Source organism: Salmo salar, chromosome 18 (genome assembly GCF_965601325.2).
Source record: "Salmo salar chromosome 18, fSalSal1, whole genome shotgun sequence".
In the NCBI taxonomy this organism is placed as follows: domain Eukaryota; kingdom Metazoa; phylum Chordata; class Actinopteri; order Salmoniformes; family Salmonidae; genus Salmo; species Salmo salar.
The window spans coordinates 1,552,501-1,575,005 of NC_138308.1; the positions used below are offsets into that span (position 1 = coordinate 1,552,501).

General features: G+C 45.5%; 1 protein-coding gene across 1 annotated transcript in view; it reads right to left on the reverse strand.

The window, feature by feature from the left end:
- Window positions 1-21,465, reverse strand: part of chst12a (carbohydrate (chondroitin 4) sulfotransferase 12a) — a 54,460-nt gene extending 32,995 nt beyond the window's left edge. The window contains exon 1 of the mRNA XM_082964669.1: window positions 21,348-21,465. The gene's annotated coding sequence lies outside the window, so the exon portion shown is untranslated. The remainder of the gene's footprint in view (window positions 1-21,347) is intronic.
- Window positions 21,466-22,505: the final 1,040 nt, after the last annotated feature.

A 22,505-nucleotide genomic window follows, 5' to 3' on the forward strand; every position in this document is an offset into this window, starting at 1 on the left:
ACTGATACACAACACACACACTGATACACAAACACACACTGATACACACACACACACACTGATACACAAACACACACACTGATACACAAACACACACACTGATACACAAACACACACTGATACACAAACACACACTGATACACAACACACACACTGATACACAAACACACACTGATACACAAACACACACACTGATACACAAACACACACTGATACACACACACACACACTGATACACAAACACTGATACACAAACACACTGATACACAAACACACAACTGATACACAAACTGATCACAACACTGATTGTCAACACACACACTGATATCTACAATGGACTTTCTGGACCTGGTAAACATTCCAGAACTGATCCAGAACTGAACCAGAACTGATCCAGAACTAGAACTGATCCAGAACTGATCCAGAACTGATCCAGAACTAGAACTGATCCAGAACTGATCCAGAACTGATCCAGAACTAGAACTGATCCAGAACTGATCCAGAACTGATCCAGAACTAGAACTGATCCAGAACTGATCCAGAACTGATCCAGAACTAGAACTGATCCAGAACTGATCCAGAACTGATCCAGAACTGATCCAGAACTGACACACGACGAACTGATCCAGAACTAGAACACAGAACTGATCCAGAACTGATCCAAACCAGAACTGATCCAGAACTGATCCAGAACTGATCCAGAACTGATCCAGAACTAGAACTGATCCAGAACTAGAACTGATCCAGAACTGATCCAGAACTGATCCAAATGATTGTCTAATCAGGGCTTTAGGCAGTTATTTCGGCATTAAAAATGATTTCAAAAGAAAAAGAACTGCATTTTACAGCCTGGACAATAATTGTGTTACTCACTTGACGACAATAATACATTTCTTCATTGCATTGTGTGGTTGTAGCCGAGGTAGAATAGTTTTCTTGTCTAAAAACACAGGGTTAGGGTTAGCTAATTAGTTAGTTAGTTAGTTAGTTAGTTAGTTAGTTAGTTAGTTAGTTAGTTAGTTAGTTAGTTAACCCTAACCCTAACATGGGCCTAATCAATAATACAGTTTTAAGGGTGCGGGGCTTGGTTATTGATCCAACCATTGAATTTAGGGCTGGACGATGTGGCCTAAAAATCATTTCTCAATGTAGTTTTTCAACAGTCAGCAATAAATCTAATGAATTCAAGAGTTGTGAAATTATACTTCCACAACCATAAGACCCACTAATCATTTTATTAATTTAATACAAATACTTTAACCTGCTTATTTGCATGGTCTGGCTTTCAAGTTTGTCTATGAAAATTAATGCACATAATAATGACTCACTTCTTGTAGCAGGCATTATAGAAAATTACCAACGGTCTCATTAACAACCTAGGTGCTAGTGCAGTGGTGGGTAATTCCAGTCCCAGGGGCCTGATTGGTATCACAGTTTGCCCCAGCTAACACGCCCGACTCCAGTAATTACCTAATCATGAGAAAAAGTCGCTAACTATAGTGACAAAGTTACTAAATATAAGGTAAAAGTTACTGGAAGGGTCTGACATGTAACTAACTATAGGGACAAAGTCTCTGGAGGGGTCTGAAAAGTCGCTAAATATAGGAGGGACAAAGTCTCTGGAGGGGTCTGAAAAGTCGCTAAATATAGAGACAAAGTCACTGGAAGGGTCTGAAAAGTCGCTAAATATAGAGACAAAGTTACTGGAGGGGTCTGAAAAGTCGCTAAATATAGAGACAAAGTCACTGGAGGGGTCTGAAAAGTCACTAACTATAGGAGGGACAAAGTCACTGGAAGGGTCTGAAAAGTCGCTAAATATAGAGACAAAGTTACTGGAGGGGTCTGAAAAGTCGCTAAATATAGAGACAAAGTCACTGGAGGGGTCTGAAAAGTCCCTAAATATAGAGACAGAGTCACTGCAGGGGTCTGAAAAGTCGCTAAATATAGAGACAGAGTCACTGGAAGGGTCTGAAAAGTCGCTAAATATAGGGACAAAGTCACTGGAGGGGTCTGAAAAGTCGCTAAATATAGGGACAAAGTCACTGGAGGGGTCTGAAAAGTCCCTAAATATAGAGACAGAGTCACTGGAGGGGTCTGAAAAGTCCCTAAATATAGAGACAAAGTCACTGGAGGGGTCTGAAAAGTCCCTAAATATAGAGACAAAGTCACTGGAGGGGTCTGAAAAGTCGCTAAATATAGAGACAAAGTCACTAAATATAGAGACAGAGTCACTGGAGGGGTCTGAAAAGTCACTAAATATAGAGACAAAGTCGCTAAATATAGAGACAGAGTCACTGGAGGGGTCTGAAAAGTCGCTAAATATAGAGACAGAGTCACTGGAGGGGTCTGAAAAGTCGCTAAATATAGGGTCAAAGTCACTGGAGGGGTCTGAAAAGTCGCTAAATATAGGGACAGAGTCACTGGAGGGGTCTGAGAAGTCGCTAAATATAGGGACAAAGTCACTGGAGGGGTCTGAAAAGTCGCTAAATATAGGGACAGAGTCTCTGGAGGGGTCTGAAAAGTCGCTAAATATAGGGACAAAGTCACTGGAAGGGTCTGAAAAGTCGCTAAATATAGAGACAGAGTCACTGGAGGGGTCTGAGAAGTCGCTAAATATAGAGACAGAGTCACTGGAAGGGTCTGAAAAGTCGCTAAATATAGGAGGGACAAAGTCACTGGAGGGGTCTGAAAAGTCGCTAAATATAGGGACAGAGACACTGGAGGGGTCTGAAAAGTCGCTAAATATAGGGACAAAGTCACTAAATATAGAGACAAAGTCACTGGAGGGGTCTGAAAAGTCGCTAAATATAGGAGGGACAAAGTCACTGGAGGGGTCTGAAAAGTCGCTAAATATAGGGACAGAGACACTGGAGGGGTCTGAAAAGTCGCTAAATATAGGGACAAAGTCACTAAATATAGAGACAAAGTCACTGGAGGGGTCTGAAAAGTCGCTAAATATAGGGACAAAGTCACTAAATATAGGGACAAAGTCACTGGAGGGGTCTGAAAAGTCCCTAAATATAGGGACAAAGTCTCTGGAGGGGTCTGAAAAGTCCCTAAATATAGGGACAAAGTCACTGGAGGGGTCTGAAAAGTCCCTAAATATAGGGACAAAGTCTCTGGAGGGGTCTGAAAAGTCACTAAATATAGAGACAAAGTCACTGGAGGGGTCTGAAAAGTCGCTAAATATAGAGACAAAGTCACTGGAGGGGTCTGAAAAGTCGCTAAATATAGGGACAAAGTTACTGGAGGGGTCTGAAAAGTCGCTAAATATAGAGACAAAGTCACTGGAGGGGTCTGAAAAGTCGCTAAATATAGGGACAAAGTCACTGGAGGGGTCTGAAAAGTCGCTAAATATAGGGACAAAGTCACTGGAGGGGTCTGAAAAGTCGCTAAATATAGGGACAAAGTTACTGGAGGGGTCTGAAAAGTCGCTAAATATAGAGACAGAGTCACTGGAGAGGTCTGAAAAGTCGCTAACTATAGGGACAAAGTCACTGGAGGGGTCTGAAAAGTCGCTAACTATAGGGACAAAGTCACTAAATATAGAGACAAAGTAACTAAATATAGGGACAAAGTCATTACATTAGCAGCACTGGTAAGAATTGTTAGTGCCAGTTGCTATCAAACGGAGCACTGCCATTGGTTCCCCCAAAATTCTGGGCAGTGCTTAGCGAAAGGTCAATCGCTGAACGTAAAATAGGCCTACAGTATCAGGTCGAATGAACTGTCTGGGAAAGTTGAGGAGATGGTGTGATCACTTTGGCCGCACATGATAACATTGTTGCACTGATGCATTGCAAATAGTTGCACAGGACATAAACAAGAGAGATGAGCACAGTTAAAATGAAGACCCAAAAGAATTGACAACATTAGAAAAAAATGGAAATCACTCGCAAACCACTGGAGCAACGAGGCTGCAATGACATGCTGTAAAAGATACGCAGGATAAACAGCATTAAATCTACTAGAGCAGTCTTTATCAAACCCAGGACTGTAGACCACTAGAGCAGTCTTTATCAAACCCAGGACTGTAGACCACTAGAGCAGTCTTTATCAAACCCAGGACTGTAGACCACTAGAGCAGTCTTTATCAAACCCAGGACTGTAGACCATTAGAGCAGTCTTTATCAAACCCAGGACTGTAGACCACTAGAGCAGTCTTTATCAAACCCAGGACTGTAGACCACTAGAGCAGTCTTTATCAAACCCAGGACTGTAGACCACTAGAGCAGTCTTTATCAAACCCAGGACTGTAGACCACTAGAGCAGTCTTTATCAAACCCAGGACTGTAGACCTCACTTAGAGCAGTCTTTATCAAACCCAGGACTGTAGACCACTAGAGCAGTCTTTATCAAACCCAGGACTGTAGACCACTAGAGCAGTCTTTATCAAACCCAGGACTGTAGACCATTAGAGCAGTCTTTATCAAACCCAGGACTGTAGACCACTAGAGCAGTCTTTATCAAACCCAGGACTGTAGACCACTAGAGCAGTCTTTATCAAACCCAGGACTGTAGACCACTAGAGCAGTCTTTATCAAACCCAGGACTGTAGACCACTAGAGCAGTCTTTATCAAACCCAGGACTGTAGACCACTAGAGCAGTCTTTATCAAACCCAGGACTGTAGACCATTAGAGCAGTCTTTATCAAACCCAGGACTGTAGACCACTAGAGCAGTCTTTATCAAACCCAGGACTGTAGACCACTAGAGCAGTCTTTATCAAACCCAGGACTGTAGACCACTAGAGCAGTCTTTATCAAACCCAGGACGTGACCTAGGCGCCACCGGCGAGCCTAGAGCAGTCTTTATCAAACCCAGGACTGTAGACCACTAGAGCAGTCTTTATCAAACCCAGGACTGTGGACCGGCGCCGGTCCATGGACGAATGATTGTCGGTCTGCGGAATATTTGTCTTGAATATGATTGGGGGGTTATTTGGTCCGTGGCATATTTGACTCTAATAAATACTTGCCCTAAGACTACTTGTGAAGTATAGCAACACCAAATATACACACAGACACACACACAAGCTAGCCCTGCTGCACAGCCTGCACGCTCTCTCTGGCCGTGAGCCCTGCTCGCACAGCCTGCACGCTCTCTCTGGCCGTGAGCCCTGTAGCTCAGCCTGCACGCTCTCTCTGGCCGCTAGCCCTGCTGCACAGCCTGCACGCTCTCTCTGGCCGCTGAGCCCTGCTGCACAGCCTGCACGCTCTCTCTGGCCGTGAGCCCTGCTGCACAGCCTGCACGCTCTCTCTGGCCGTGAGCCCTGCTCCACAGCCTGCACGCTCTCTCTGGCCGCTAGCCCTGCTCCACAGCCTGCACGCTCTCTCTGGCCGTGAGCCCTGCTCCACAGCCTGCACGCTCTCTCTGGCCGTGAGCCCTGCTGCACAGCCTGCACGCTCTCTCTGGCCGCTAGCCCTGCTCCACAGCCTGCACGCTCTCTCTGGCCGTGAGCCCTGCTCCACAGCCTGCACGCTCTCTCTGGCCGTGAGCCCTGCTCCACAGCCTGCACGCTCTCTCTGGCCGCTAGCCCTGCTCCACAGCCTGCACGCTCTCTCTGGCCGCTAGCCCTGCTCCACAGCCTGCACGCTCTCTCTGGCCGTGAGCCCTGCTGCACAGCCTGCACGCTCTCTCTGGCCGTGAGCCCTGCTGCACAGCCTGCACGCTCTCTCTGGCCGTGAGCCCTGTAGCTCAGCCTGCACGCTCTCTCTGGCCGTGAGCCCTGCTGCACAGCCTGCACGCTCTCTCTGGCCGCTAGCCCTGCTGCACAGCCTGCACGCTCTCTCTGGCCGTGAGCCCTGCTGCACAGCCTGCACGCTCTCTCTGGCCGTGAGCCCTGCTCCACAGCCTGCACGCTCTCTCTGGCCGTGAGCCCTGCTGCACAGCCTGCACGCTCTCTCTGGCCGCTAGCCCTGCTCCACAGCCTGCACGCTCTCTCTGGCCGTGAGCCCTGCTCCACAGCCTGCACGCTCTCTCTGGCCGATAGCCCTGCTCCACAGCCTGCACGCTCTCTCTGGCCATGAGCCCTGCTCCACAGCCTGCACGCTCTCTCTGGCCGTGAGCCCTGCTGCACAGCCTGCACGCTCTCTCTGGCCGCTAGCCCTGCTGCACAGCCTGCACGCTCTCTCTGGCCGTGAGCCCTGCTCCACAGCCTGCACGCTCTCTCTGGCCGTGAGCCCTGTAGCTCAGCCTGCACGCTCTCTCTGGCCGCTAGCCCAGCTGCACAGCCTGCACGCTCTCTCTGGCCGTGCGCCCTGTAGCTCAGCCTGCACGCTCTCTCTGGCCGCTAGCCCTGCTCCACAGCCTGCACGCTCTCTCTGGCCGTGAGCCCTGTAGCTCAGTTGGCAGAGCATGGTGTTTGCAACGCCAGGGGTTGTGGGTTCGATTCCCACGGGGGGGCCAGCACAGGAAAATAATTCTATGAAATGTATGCGTTCACTACTGTAAGTCGCTCTGGATATAGAGCATCTGCTAAATGACTAAAATGTAAAAATAAATTCTAGACTTGACGGTTCATGCAGCTTTTGTATTCTGATCATTGAATTCCGAACATGTCATACACCTACATTTAAATGTGTCCACTTTGTCCACATTGTGTCCAGATTCCCTCGACTGAAATGCCAGTACGCATTCTGCAAACGGTGGAACAGGATAAATCTGATAACAACACGACAACTTAACAGCAGTTTCCCACTACGTCAGCTAACTATCCAGCTAACTTATGTAGCTATACAGCCAGCTAGCAAAGCTAAAGTGATTGGCCCACTACTTCAGCTAACTATCCAGCTAACTTATGTAGCTAGACAGCCAGCTAGCAAAGCTAAAGTGATTGCCCACTACGTCAGCTAACTATCCAGCTAACGTATGTAGCTAGACAGCCAGCTAGCAAAGCTAAAGTGACTGGCCCACTACTTCAGCTAACTATCCAGCTAACGTATGTAGCTAGACAGCCAGCTAGCAAAGCTAAAGTGACTGGCCCACTACTTCAGCTAACTATCCAGCTAACTTATGTAGCTAGACAGCCAGCTAGCAAAGCTAAAGTGATTGCCCACTACTTCAGCTAACTATCCAGCTAACGTATGTAGCTAGACAGCCAGCTAGCAAAGCTAAAGTGACTGGCCCACTACTTCAGCTAACTATCCAGCTAACGTATGTAGCTAGACAGCCAGCTAGCAAAGCTAAAGTGACTGGCCCACTACTTCAGCTAACTATCCAGCTAACGTATGTAGCTAGACAGCCAGCTAGCAAAGCTAAAGTGATTGCCCACTACTTCAGCTAACTATCCAGCTAACTTATGTAGCTAGACAGCCAGCTAGCAAAGCTAAAGTGATTGCCCACTACTTCAGCTAACTATCCAGCTAACGTATGTAGCTAGACAGCCAGCTAGCAAAGCTAAAGTGATTGGCCCACTACTTCAGCTAACTATCCAGCTAACTTATGTAGCTAGACAGCCAGCTAGCAAAGCTAAAGTGATTGCCCACTACGTCAGCTAACTATCCAGCTAACTTATGTAGCTATACAGCCAGCTAGCAAAGCTAAAGTGATTGCCCACTACGTCAGCTAACTATCCAGCTAACGTATGTAGCTAGACAGCCAGCTAGCAAAGCTAAAGTGACTGGCCCACTACTTCAGCTAACTATCCAGCTAACTTATCTAGCTAGACAGCCAGCTAGCAAAGCTAAAGTGATTGGCCCACTACTTCAGCTAACTATCCAGCTAACTTATCTAGCTAGACAGCCAGCTAGCAAAGCTAAAGTGATTGGCCCACTACTTCAGCTAACTATCCAGCTAACTTATCTAGCTAGACAGCCAGCTAGCAAAGCTAAAGTGATTGCCCACTACTTCAGCTAACTATCCAGCTAACGTATGTAGCTAGACAGCCAGCTAGCAAAGCTAAAGTGATTGCAAAGTGACATGCTAGGAATGTATTTCCTCCAACGTTTAATGAAAAAAAAGGTGCCTCGCTCCCAAAACAGGTTTTCTGTAGATTTGTGGGCGAAGTGCTGATGACGTCGCCCACTGTATGTGCTTTCGGTAGCCTGATTGGTCCAGACTGAGGAGAAATCCACACATTATGCATCCCTGACCAGCTCCCGAAGTGGTCACCCAGACCACAATCAGACTGCATCTAGACTTTTCTCTTCCTATTCTGTTAGCAGAAGTGGTCACCCAGCTGCCTACCCTAACCGGTCTAGACTGCTAAGGCTGGGCAGCTGCCTACCCTAACCGGTCTAGACTGCTAAGGCTGGGCAGCTGCCTACCCTAACCGGTCTAGACTGCTAAGGCTGGACAGCTGCCTACCCTAACCGGTCTAGACTGCTAAGGCTGGGCAGCTGCCTACCCTAACCGGTCTAGACTGCTAAGGCTGGGCAGCTGCCTACCCTAACCGGTCTAGACTGCTAAGGCTGGACAGCTGCCTACCCTAACCGGTCTAGACTGCTAAGGCTGGGCAGCTGCCTACCCTAACCGGTCTAGACTGCTAAGGCTGGACAGCTGCCTACCCTAACCGGTCTAGACTGCTAAGGCTGGGCAGCTGCCTACCCTAACCGGTCTAGACTGCTAAGGCTGGGCAGCTGCCTACCCTAACCGGTCTAGACTGCTAAGGCTGGGCAGCTGCCTACCCTAACCGGTCTAGACTGCTAAGGCTGGACAGCTGCCTACCCTAACCGGTCTAGACTGCTAAGGCTGGGCAGCTGCCTACCCTAACCGGTCTAGACTGCTAAGGCTGGGCAGCTGCCTACCCTAACCGGTCTAGACTGCTAAGGCTGGGCAGCTGCCTACCCTAACCGGTCTAGACTGCTAAGGCTGGACAGCTGCCTACCCTAACCGGTCTAGACTGCTAAGGCTGGGCAGCTGCCTACCCTAACCGGTCTAGACTGCTAAGGCTGGGCAGCTGCCTACCCTAACCGGTCTAGACTGCTAAGGCTGGACAGCTGCCTACCCTAACCGGTCTAGACTGCTAAGGCTGGACAGCTGCCTACCCTAACCGGTCTAGACTGCTAAGGCTGGACAGCTGCCTACCCTAACCGGTCTAGACTGCTAAGGCTGGGCAGCTGCCTACCCTAACCGGTCTAGACTGCTAAGGCTGGACAGCTGCCTACCCTAACCGGTCTAGACTGCTAAGGCTGGACAGCTGCCTACCCTAACCGGTCTAGACTGCTAAGGCTGGGCAGCTGCCTACCCTAACCGGTCTAGACTGCTAAGGCTGGACAGCTGCCTACCCTAACCGGTCTAGACTGCTAAGGCTGGGCAGCTGCCTACCCTAACCGGTCTAGACTGCTAAGGCTGGGCAGCTGCCTACCCTAACCGGTCTAGACTGCTAAGGCTGGACAGCTGCCTACCCTAACCGGTCTAGACTGCTAAGGCTGGACAGCTGCCTACCCTAACCGGTCTAGACTGCTAAGGCTGGGCAGCTGCCTACCCTAACCGGTCTAGACTGCTAAGGCTGGACAGCTGCCTACCCTAACCGGTCTAGACTGCTAAGGCTGGACAGCTACCTACCCTAACCGGTCTAGACTGCTAAGGCTGGACAGCTGCCTACCCTAACCGGTCTAGACTGCTAAGGCTGGGCAGCTGCCTACCCTAACCGGTCTAGACTGCTAAGGCTGGGCAGCTGCCTACCCTAACCGGTCTAGACTGCTAAGGCTGGACAGCTGCCTACCCTAACCGGTCTAGACTGCTAAGGCTGGGCAGCTGCCTACCCTAACCGGTCTAGACTGCTAAGGCTGGACAGCTGCCTACCCTAACCGGTCTAGACTGCTAAGGCTGGGCAGCTGCCTACCCTAACCGGTCTAGACTGCTAAGGCTGGGCAGCTGCCTACCCTAACCGGTCTAGACTGCTATGGCTGGGCAGCTGCCTACCCTAACCGGTCTAGACTGCTAAGGCTGGACAGCTGCCTACCCTAACCGGTCTAGACTGCTAAGGCTGGGCAGCTGCCTACCCTAACCGGTCTAGACTGCTAAGGCTGGGCAGCTGCCTACCCTAACCGGTCTAGACTGCTAAGGCTGGGCAGCTGCCTACCCTAACCGGTCTAGACTGCTAAGGCTGGGCAGCTGCCTACCCTAACCGGTCTAGACTGCTAAGGCTGGACACTACCCTAACCGGTCTAGACTGCTAAGGCTGGACACTACCCTAACCGGTCTAGACTGCTATGGCTGGGCAGCTGCCTACCCTAACCGGTCTAGACTGCTAAGGCTGGGCAGCTGCCTACCCTAACCGGTCTAGACTGCTAAGGCTGGACAGCTGCCTACCCTAACCGGTCTAGACTGCTAAGGCTGGGCAGCTGCCTACCCTAACCGGTCTAGACTGCTAAGGCTGGGCAGCTGCCTACCCTAACCGGTCTAGACTGCTAAGGCTGGGCAGCTGCCTACCCTAACCGGTCTAGACTGCTAAGGCTGGGCAGCTGCCTACCCTAACCGGTCTAGACTGCTAAGGCTGGACAGCTGCCTACCCTAACCGGTCTAGACTGCTAAGGCTGGGCAGCTACCTACCCTAACCGGTCTAGACTGCTAAGGCTGGCAGCTCCTACCCTAACCGGTCTAGACTGCTAAGGCTGGCAGCTGCCTACCCTAACCGGTCTAGACTGCTAAGGCTGGGCAGCTGCCTACCCTAACCGGTCTAGACTGCTAAGGCTGGACAGCTGCCTACCCTAACCGGTCTAGACTGCTAAGGCTGGGCAGCTGCCTACCCTAACCGGTCTAGACTGCTATGGCTGGGCAGCTGCCTACCCTAACCGGTCTAGACTGCTAAGGCTGGACAGCTGCCTACCCTAACCGGTCTAGACTGCTAAGGCTGGGCAGCTGCCTACCCTAACCGGTCTAGACTGCTAAGGCTGGGCAGCTGCCTACCCTAACCGGTCTAGACTGCTAAGGCTGGGCAGCTGCCTACCCTAACCGGTCTAGACTGCTAAGGCTGGGCAGCTGCCTACCCTAACCGGTCTAGACTGCTAAGGCTGGACAGCTGCCTACCCTAACCGGTCTAGACTGCTAAGGCTGGACACTACCCTAACCGGTCTAGACTGCTAAGGCTGGGCAGCTGCCTACCCTAACCGGTCTAGACTGCTAAGGCTGGACAGCTGCCTACCCTAACCGGTCTAGACTGCTAAGGCTGGACAGCTGCCAGATGACCAGGTGATGACCAGGTGTACTGAACGGTCTGTATTATCCCCTTATTAACAGGGCTACAGCGTGCAGTAGGATGAGATGACCAGGTGATGACCAGGTGTACTGAACGGTTAGTTAGATATTACTGCACTGTTGGAGCTGGGAACACAAGCATTTAGTTAGATACTACTGCTCTGTTGGAGCTAGAAACGCAAGCATTTTGCTACACCAGCAATAACATCTGCTAAACACGTGTATGTGACAAATCAAATTAGATTTGATTTATAGTTATGGACCTTCAGCCTGTAAAGTCACAGGTAACTGCCAGAGGCCTGCATTCCCTCCACGCACACACACCCACACACACACACACACACCACACACACACACACACACACACACACACCACACACACACCCACACACACACACACACACACACACACACACACACACACACACACACACACACACACACACCAGGATTTACGTTAGCCGGTAATAGAAAATGAAAAGCCGAGATATAAAATTGACACCGGCCAATTGTCTAGTCCGAGCGGAAAATCTGTCAGGCAGTGCGAGAGCTGCTGCTACAGCTCCTGTCGCTGCAGGACTGAAGCTTCTAGAAGCCCAATCATTGAAATAGCTTGTTAAAAACAGTTTTGATGGCCACGATTAAAAAGAGCTACTATTTTTATTTCTCAAACGGTAATTGAAGCGCGCTTCCCATTCAAGCATTCAAGCGCTTAGGTAATGGTAAGCAGGCTTCGGCGTGTCACAGAATGCAGAATGCATTTTAAAAACATACTTCATTGTGTGAAACCTTAACGTTTTACTTCAAATTATGAGGCATGCCTTACCTTGCTTCATAGTAGCCGAGCCAAAATCCGTTTCTATAAATGTGGAGGCGTTTATTTTAGGGTGGCAGGTAGCTTAGTGGTTAAGAGCGTTGGGCCAGTAACCGAAAGGTTGCTGGTTTGAATCCCTGAGCCGACTAGGTGAAAAACCTATTGACGTGCCTTTGAGCAACGCACTTAACCCTAATTGCTCTGGATAAGAGCATCTGCTGAACGACTAAAAAATAAAGATTTACATATGACATTGAAACCAGTAACCTGTTTTATTGGTTTTCAAATCAATTTTCTTTCATTGTCCAGTAGCCAAAGGAATAATCCTAGTCATATTAGCATCCCATGCTAGTTGATGATAATCCTAGTCATATTAGCAACCCATGCTAGTTGATGATAATCCTAGTCATATTAGCAACCCATGCTAGTTGATGTTAATCCTAGTCATATTAGCAACCCATGCTAGTTGATGATAATCCTAGTCATATTAGCATCCCATGCTAGTTGATGATAATCCTAGTCATATTAGCATCCCATGCTAGTTGATGATAATCCTAGTCATATTAGCAACCCATGCTAGTTGATGTTAATCCTAGTCATATTAGCAACCCATGCTAGTTGTTGATAATCCTAGTCATATTAGCAACCCATGCTAGTTGATGATAATCCTAGTCATATTAGCATCCCATGCTAGTTCATGATAATCCTAGTCATATTAGCATCCCATGCTAGTTGATGATAATCCTAGACATATTAGCAACCCATGCTAGTTGCTGATAATCCTAGTCATATTAGCAACCCATGCTAGTTGATGATAATCCTAGTCATATTAGCATCCCATGCTAGTTCATGATAATCCTAGTCATATTAGCATCCCATGCTAGTTGATGATAATCCTAGTCATATTAGCAACCCATGCTAGTTGATGATAATCCTAGTCATATTAGCAACCCATGCTAGTTGATGTTAATCCTAGTCATATTAGCAGCCCATGCTAGTTGTTGATAATCCTAGTCATATTAGCAACCCATGCTAGTTGATGATAATCCTAGTCATATTAGCAACCCATGCTAGTTGTTGATAATCCTAGTCATATTAGCAACCCATGCTAGTTGGGTGATAATCCTAGTCATATTAGCCATATGGTCCCGTGTGGCTCAGTTGGTAGAGCATGGTGTTTGCAACGCCAGGGTTGTGGGTTCGATTCCCACGGGGGACCAGTACGGGAAAAAATGTATGAATGTATGCACTCACTACTGTAAGTCGCTCTGGATAAGAGCGTCTGCAAAATGACTAAAATGTAAATGTAAATGCAACCCATGCTAGTTGATGATAATCCTAGTCATATTAGCAACCCATGCTAGTTGATGATAATCCTAGTCATATTAGCATCCCATGCTAGTTGATGATAATCCTAGTCATATTAGCATCCCATGCTAGTTGATGATAATCCTAGTCATATTAGCAACCCATGCTAGTTGATGATAATCCTAGTCATATTAGCAACCCATGCTAGTTGATGATAATCCTAGTCATATTAGCAGCCCATGCTAGTTGATGATAATCCTAGTCATATTAGCAACCCATGCTAGTTGATGATAATCCTAGTCATATTAGCAACCCATGCTAGTTGATGATAATCCTAGTCATATTAGCAACCCATGCTAGTTGATGATAATCCTAGTCATATTAGCAGCCCATGCTAGTTGATGATAATCCTAGTCATATTAGCAACCCATGCTAGTTGATGATAATCCTAGTCATATTAGCATCCCATGCTAGTTGATGATAATCCTAGTCATATTAGCAACCCATGCTAGTTGATGATAATCCTAGTCATATTAGCAACCCATGCTAGTTGATGATAATCCTAGTCATATTAGCAACCCATGCTAGTTGATGATAATCCTAGTCATATTAGCAACCCATGCTAGTTGATGATAATCCTAGTCATATTAGCAACCCATGCTAGTTGATGATAATCCTAGTCATATTAGCAACCCATGCTAGTTGATGATAATCCTAGTCATATTAGCAACCCATGCTAGTTGATGATAATCCTAGTCATATTAGCAACCCATGCTAGTTGATGATAATCCTAGTCATATTAGCAACCCATGCTAGTTGATGATAATCCTAGTCATATTAGCAACCCATGCTAGTTGATGATAATCCTAGTCATATTAGCATCCCATGCTAGTTGATGATAATCCTAGTCATATTAGCATCCCATGCTAGTTGATGATAATCCTAGTCATATTAGCAACCCATGCTAGTTGATGATAATCCTAGTCATATTAGCAACCCATGCTAGTTGATGATAATCCTAGTCATATTAGCATCCCATGCTAGTTGATGATAATCCTAGTCATATTAGCAACCCATGCTAGTTGATGATAATCCTAGTCATATTAGCATCCCATGCTAGTTGATGATAATCCTAGTCATATTAGCATCCCATGCTAGTTGATGATAATCCTAGTCATATTAGCAACCCATGCTAGTTGATGATAATCCTAGTCATATTAGCATCCCATGCTAGTTGATGATAATCCTAGTCATATTAGCAACCCATGCTAGTTGATGATAATCCTAGTCATATTAGCATCCCATGCTAGCTGATGATAATCCTAGTCATATTAGCAACCCATGCTAGTTGTTGCATCTTTAGATCTCCCCTCTTTGTAAGTTTCTAACAGATTTTTTTAAGTCCCATGAAACCGCTCGTATGTGCAGTGCGATTTTGACCAGGTGTTTCCCACCAATTGCATTATGTAACGAACATTCGCGCGTAGCCTACTGCTGTGTGCGCATTGCTGCGCAGCTGTAATGTGAAGAAATAATTGCATCAGCCTCATTACTTTTAAATATGTTTTTTGGGGTGTAGCCTAGGCTTACTGGTGTGAATTCGGGATATACTCCCAGAGTTGGTTTGGAATAGGAGATTTATTTCCTCACAGAATGACAAGCTGACCAATAGAATAGGTCCACTTTTGGACTATTGGGGATAGTATTGTCGACAGACTAGTGATTTTGCTGTTCGTTACTTGGAGGAAAAGTAAATGTGGACAGTTACTCTAACTTCTTCAAAGTGCTCATCGGAATTCGGTAAGAAGGACATCATTGCTTCCTGGAGTTGCATGTTCTGCTAAGATGAATTACCATAATGTAAATGTGATTCTGAGCACTGTGGATGAATTACCATAATGTAAATGTGCATTCTGAGCACTGTGGATGAATTACCATAATGTAAATGTATTCTGTCATTCTGAGCACTGTGGATGAATTACCATAATGTAAATGTGATTCTGTCATTCTGAGCACTGTGGATGAATTACCATAATGTAAATGTGATTCTGTCATTCTGAGCACTGTGGATGAATTACCATAATGTAAATGTGATTCTGTCATTCAGAGCACTGTGGATGAATTACCATAATGTAAATGTGATTCTGTCATTCTGAGCACTGTGGATGAATTACCATAATGTAAATGTGATTCTGTCATTCTGAGCACTGTGGATGAATTACCATAATGTAAATGTGATTCTGTCATTCTGAGCACTGTGGATGAATTACCATAATGTAAATGTGATTTCTGTCATTCTGATCACTGTGGATGAATTACCATAATGTAAATGTGATTCTGTCATTCTGAGCACTGTGGATGAATTACCATAATGTAAATGTGATTCTGTCATTCTGAGCACTGTGGATGAATTACCATAATGTAAATGTGATTCTGTCATTCAGATCACTGTGGATGAATTACCATAATGTAAATGTGATTCTGTCATTCTGAGCACTGTGGATGAATTACCATAATGTAAATGTGATTATGTTATTCTGAGCACTGTGGATGAATTACCATAATGTAAATGGTATTCTGTCATTCTGAGCACTGTGGATGAATTACCATAATGTAAATGTGATTCTGTCATTCTGAGCACTGTGGATGAATTACCATAATGTAAATGTGATTCTGAGCACTGTGGATGAATTACCATAATGTAAATGTGATTCTGTCATTCTGAGCACTGTGGATGAATTACCAATGTAAATGTAATTCTGTCATTCTGAGCACTGTGGATGAATTACCATAATGTAAATGTGATTCTGTCATTCAGATCACTGTAGATGAATTACCATAATGTAAATGTGATTCTGTCATTCTGAGCACTGTGGATGAATTACCATAATGTAAATGTGATTCTGTCATTCTGAGCACTGTAGATGAATTACCATAATGTAAATGTGATTCTGTCATTCTGAGCACTGTGGATGAATTACCATAATGTAAATGTGATTCTGTGGGTAGATGCCATAATCAGGTTACCGACCAATGCATATGGGTCCGGTAAATGTCTCAAATGTCCAGAGACACATTTTCCTAACAGAAACCCTGGCACGCACGCACGTACACACGCACGTACGCACGCGCCACTAAGGACCTATAACCTATTACTACTACTAATAATAAAGGTTATGTAGCTAAGGACCTATAACCTATTACTACTACTACTAATAAAGGCTATGTAGCTAAGGACCTATAACCTATTACTACTACTAATAATAAAGGTTATGTGGCTAAGGACCTATAACCTATTACTACTACTAATAATAAAGGTTATGTCGCTAAGGACCTATAACCTATTACTACTACTAATAATAAAGGCTATGTCACTAAGGACCTATAACCTATTACTACTACTAATAATAAAGGCTATGTCACTAAGGACCTATAACCTATTACTACTACTAATAATAAAGGTTATGTAGCTAAGGACCTATAACCTATTACTACTACTAATAATAAAGGTTATGTGGCTAAGGACCTATAACCTATTACTACTACTACTAATAAAGGTTATGTCACTAAGGACCTATAACCTATTACTACTACTAATAATAAAGGTATGTCACTAAGGACCTATAACCTATTACTACTACTAATAATAAAGGTTATGTAGCTAAGGACCTATAACCTATTACTACTACTAATAATAAAGGTTATGTAGCTAAGGACCTATAACCTATTACTACTACTAATAATAAAGGTTATGTGGCTAAGGACCTATAACCTATTACTACTACTACTAATAAAGGCTATGTCACTAAGGACCTATAACCTATTACTACTACTAATAATAAAGGCTATGTCACTAAGGACCTATAACCTATTACTACTACTAATAATAAAGGCTATGTCACTAAGGACCTATAACCTATTACTACTACTAATAATAAAGGCTATGTCACTAAGGACCTATAACCTATTACTACTACTAATAATAAAGGTTATGTAGCTAAGGACCTATAACCTATTACTACTACTAATAATAAAGGTTATGTCACTAAGGACCTATAACCTATTACTACTACTAATAATAAAGGTTATGTCACTAAGGACCTATAACCTATTACTACTACTACTAATAAAGGTTATGTGGCTAAGGACCTATAACCTATTACTACTACTAATAATAAAGGCTATGTCACTAAGGACCTATAACCTATTACTACTACTAATAATAAAGGTTATGTGGCTAAGGACCTATAACCTATTACTACTACTAATAATAAAGGTTATGTGGCTGTCATTCCAACTATTAGTATTATTGTTTTATAGATGTTTTATTAGGGATATTTTTCCTACTGTTCATACTATTGCAGTTGTTGTTGTATCTGCCCCGCTCAGATAAAAAGATAGTAATTATTATTCCATCTCTTCTGAAGTGGTGTCTGGGTTAAAACACTGAGCTTCACAGTTCTGTTCCAACCATCCTAAATATGGAACCCTTCACTTCCTCTTCCTGTAGAGGAGAGGGAGGAGAGGAGAGGGAGGAGAGGAGAGGGAGGAGAGAGGGGAGGAGAGAGGGGAGAAGGGGAGGAGAGGGGAGAGGGAGGAGAGAGGGGAGAAGGGGAGGAGAGAGGGGAGAAGGGGAGAAGGGGAGGGGAGAAGGGGAGGAGAGAGGGGAGAAGGGGAGGAGAGGAGAGGGAGGAGAGAGGGGAGAAGGGGAGGAGAGAGGGGAGAAGGGGAGGAGAGAGGGGAGAAGGGGAGGAGAGGGGGGAGAGAGGGGAGAAGGGGAGGAGAGAGGGGAGAAGGGGAGGAGAGAGGGGAGAAGGGGAGGAGAGAGGGGAGAAGGGGAGGAGAGAGGGGAGAAGGGGAGGAGAGAGGGGAGAAGGGGAGGAGAGGAGAGGGAGGAGAGAGGGGAGAAGGGCAGGAGAGAGGGGAGAAGGGGAGGAGAGAGGGGAGAAGGGGAGGAGAGAGGGGAGAAGGGGAGGAGAGAAGGGGAGGAGAGAGGGGAGAAGGGGAGGAGAGGAGAGGGAGGAGAGAGGGGAGAAGGGGAGGAGAGAGGGGAGAAGGGGAGGAGAGAGGGGAGAAGGGGAGGAGAGGGGGGAGAGAGGGGAGAAGGGGAGGAGAGAGGGGAGAAGGGGAGGAGAGAGGGGAGAAGGGGAGGAGAGAGGGGAGGAGGGGAAGTGTTGAACTCTGCAGCTATAGTGTGTCCCTTCTAGAATGGCCGATTAATTAGGGCCGATTTCAAGTTTATAACAATCGGTCATCGGTATTTTTGGACACCGATTTGGCCGATTATTATTATTTTTTATATATATATATATATATTTTTATTATTTATTTTATTATTATTTTTATTATTATTAGATTATTATTATTATTATTTTTTATTTTTTTACACCTTTATTTAATTAGGCAAGTCAGTTAATTAAGAACACATTCTTATTTTCAATGACGGCCTTGGAACGGTGGGTTAACTGCCTTGTTCAGGGGGCAGAACGACAGATTTTTACCTCGTCAGCCGCCTGGCTCGTAGCGAACTGTGTGAAGACTATTTCATCCTAACAAAGGACAGCCGACTTCGCCAAACGGGGGATGATTTAACAAAAGCGCATTTGCTAAAAAAGCACAATCGTTGCACGACTGTACCTAACCATAAACATCAACGCCTTTCTTCAAATCAATACACAGAAGTATATATTTTTAAACCTGCATATTTAACTAAAAGAAATCCAGGTTAGCAGGCGATATTAACCAGGTGAAATTGTGTCAGTTCTCTTGCGTTCATTGCACGCAGAGTCAGGGTATATGCAGCAGTTTGGGCCGCCTGGCTCGTTGCAAACTAATTTGCCAGAATTGTACGTAATTATAACATAACATTGAAGGTTGTTTAATGTAACAGGAATATTTAGACTTATGGATGCCACCCGTTAGATAAAATACAGAACGGTTCCGTATTTCACTGAAAATAATAAACGTTTTGTTTTCGAGATGATAGTTTCCGGATTCGACCATATTAAATGACCTAAGGCTCGTGTTTCTGTGTGTTTATTATATTATAATTAAGTCTATGATTTGATATTTGATAGAGCAGTATGACTGAGCGGTGGTAGGCAGCAGCAGGCTACTAAGCATTCATTCAAACAGCACTTTCCTGCGTTTTGCCAGCAACTCTTCGCTGTGCTTCAAGCATTGCGCTGTTTATGACTTCAAGCCTGTCAACTCCCGAGATTAGGCTGGCAATACTAAAGTGCCTATAAGAACATCCAATAGTCAAAGGTATATGAAATACAAAATGGTATAGAGAGAAATAGTCCTATATTTCCTATAATAACTACAACCTAAAACTTCTTACCTGGGAATATTGAAGACTCATGTTAAAAGGAACCACCAGCTTTCATATGTTCTCATGTTCTGAGCGAGGAACTTAAACGTTAGCTTTCTCACATGGCTCATATTGCACTTTTACTTTCTTCTCCAACACTTTGTTTTTTGCATTATTTAAACCAAATTGAACATGTTTCATTATTTATTTGAGACTAAATTGATTTTATTGATGTATTATATTAAGTTAAAATAAAAGTGTTCATTCAGTATTGTTGTAATTGTCATTATTACAAATAAAATACAATTAAAAATGAATAAATAAATAAAATAAAAATCGGTGGATTAATCGGTATCGGCTTTTTTGGTCCTCCAATAATCGGTATCGGCGTTGAAAAATCATAATCGGTCGACCTCTAGTCACTTCCTCTTCCTGTAGAGATGTACACACACACATCATTCTGTAGTTAGAAGCAGAGGAGAGAAGAGGGAGGAGAGGAAGAGAGTGGAGAGATGAGATGGGAGGAGGAGGGAGAGGAGGACAGGAGAGATGAGAGGAGGAGGGAGAGGAGGACAGGAGAGATGAGATGAGGACAGGAGAGAGGAGGACAGGAGAGAGGAGGGGAGGAGAGATGAGAGGAGGAGGGAGAGGAGGAGGGAGAGGACAGGAGAGATGAGAGGAGGAGAGATGAGAGGAGGAGGGGAGGAGAGAGGAGAGGAGGACAGGAGAGGAGGAGAGATGAGAGGAGGAGGGAGAGGAGGACAGGAGAGATGAGAGGAGGGGGAGGAGAGGAGTACAGGAGAGATGAGAGGAGGAGGGAGAGGAGGACAGGAGAGATGAGATGAGGACAGGAGAGAGGAGGACAGGAGAGAGGAGGGGAGGAGAGATGAGAGGAGGAGGGAGAGGAGGAGGGAGAGGACAGGAAAGATGAGAGGAGGAGAGATGAGAGGAGGAGGGGAGGAGAGAGGAGAGGAGGACAGGAGAGAGGAGAGGAGGAGAGATGAGGACAGGAGAGATGAGAGGAGGAGAGATGAGAGGAGGAGGGGAGGAGAGATGAGAAGAGGACAGGAGAGAGGAGAGGAGAGAGAGGAGAGAGAGAAGGAGGGGAGGAGGAGGGAGGGGGAGGAAAGGAGGAGGGGAGGAGAGATGGGAGGAGGGGAGGAGAGGACGACAGGGGAGGAGAGATGAGATGGGAGGAGTCTGTATGCTCCAGGAAGAATAATAATATGAAATAAGACTATTAGTCGGATTCCTTTACTCACTGTTCCACACCACTCACATAGGAAACATGGGACTGACAGTCTCATCTTCAGCCGGATGATATAAGAGCAGATGGGTTAGATTATGGTTGGGTTACGGGTTCAGATACACCGATATTACAGCGGGGTTTAGTCACGTGCAGCAGCAGCAGCAGCAGCCCGGTTGGGTCTCGCGAATACAATGTCGCCTTTCACCGCGCGAGGCGAGGAGCGAACAGAATCGGGCTTTTATTTTACATCAGGAGCTGAACCGGATCGACTGATGAATACACATCCTTCTAAAGGTGTTGGGGGTTAGATGCAATACACACGTTAAGGGAAAAGAGACTCGGGCTGGGATGGAGAGAGGAACGACAATTCTCCGTGACTTAGTTGCAGACCTGCGGTGTCTTCTCCTCACCCCGCCCTGTCACACACTCTGTTTCCCAGCGGAGCTGTAACTCTCTGTACCCTGGACTCTAACCCGATCTATCACCACGTTACAAACTCTATTACCGGAGACACAACTCACCTCCGCCGGGATCTCGAGCTCTTTCTTCCCCGTTCCCGCCGCGTCAGCTGAGATGCGCAAGCAGCTTATTTACGTCCAGACCGACAAGGCTGTTCACGAAGCGCGGAAACCTCGCGAGAGTTTGTGCTCCGTTTCTGCAGAGCGAGATGAATCAAAACTATGCCATATGTATTTATTTTAAAATAAAATAAATCATAAACATGTAAAATAAAGTTGAAAATGTAAACATTATATATTTTCAAGGAAGGGTGAAATAATGGATGTTGAAATGATAATTTGTTGTATTCTGTGGAGGAAGATGCTGTACTCCTCATTCTGTGGAGGAAGATGCTGTACTCCTCACCTCGTTCTGTGGAGGAAGATGCTGTACTCCTCATTCTGTGGAGGAAGATGCTGTACTCCTCATTCTGTGGAGGAAGATGCTGTACTCCTCATTCTGTGGAGGAAGATGAGTTGATGAAGTTGAGGGGATGGGATGCGTCCTACTGGCATCATAGCAAACAAGATCATAGCAAACAAGATCACAGCAAACAAGATCACAGCAAACAAGATCATAGCAAACAAGATCATAGCAAACAAGATCATAGCAAACAAGATCACAGCAAACAAGATCACAGCAAACAAGATCACAGCAAACAAGATCACAGCAAACAAGATCACAGCAAACAAGATCATAGCAAACAAGATCATAGCAAACAAGATCATAGCAAACAAGATCACAGCAAACAAGATCACAGCAAACAAGATCACAGCAAACAAGATCATTGCAAACAAGAACATAGCAAACAAGATCATAGCAAACAAGATCATAGCAAACAAGATCATAGCAAACAAGATCATAGCAAACAAGAACATAGCAAACAAGATCATAGCAAACAAGATCATAGCAAACAAGAACATAGCAAACAAGATCATAGCAAACAAGATCATAGCAAACAAGATCATAGCAAATAAGATCATAGCAAACAAGATCATAGCAAACAAGAACATAGCAAACAAGATCATAGCAAACAAGATCATAGCAAACAAGATCATAGCAAACAAGATCATAGCAAACAAGATCATAGCAAATAAGATCATAGCAAACAAGATCACAGCAAACAAGATCACAGCAAACAAGATCACAGCAAACAAGATCACAGCAAACAAGATCATAGC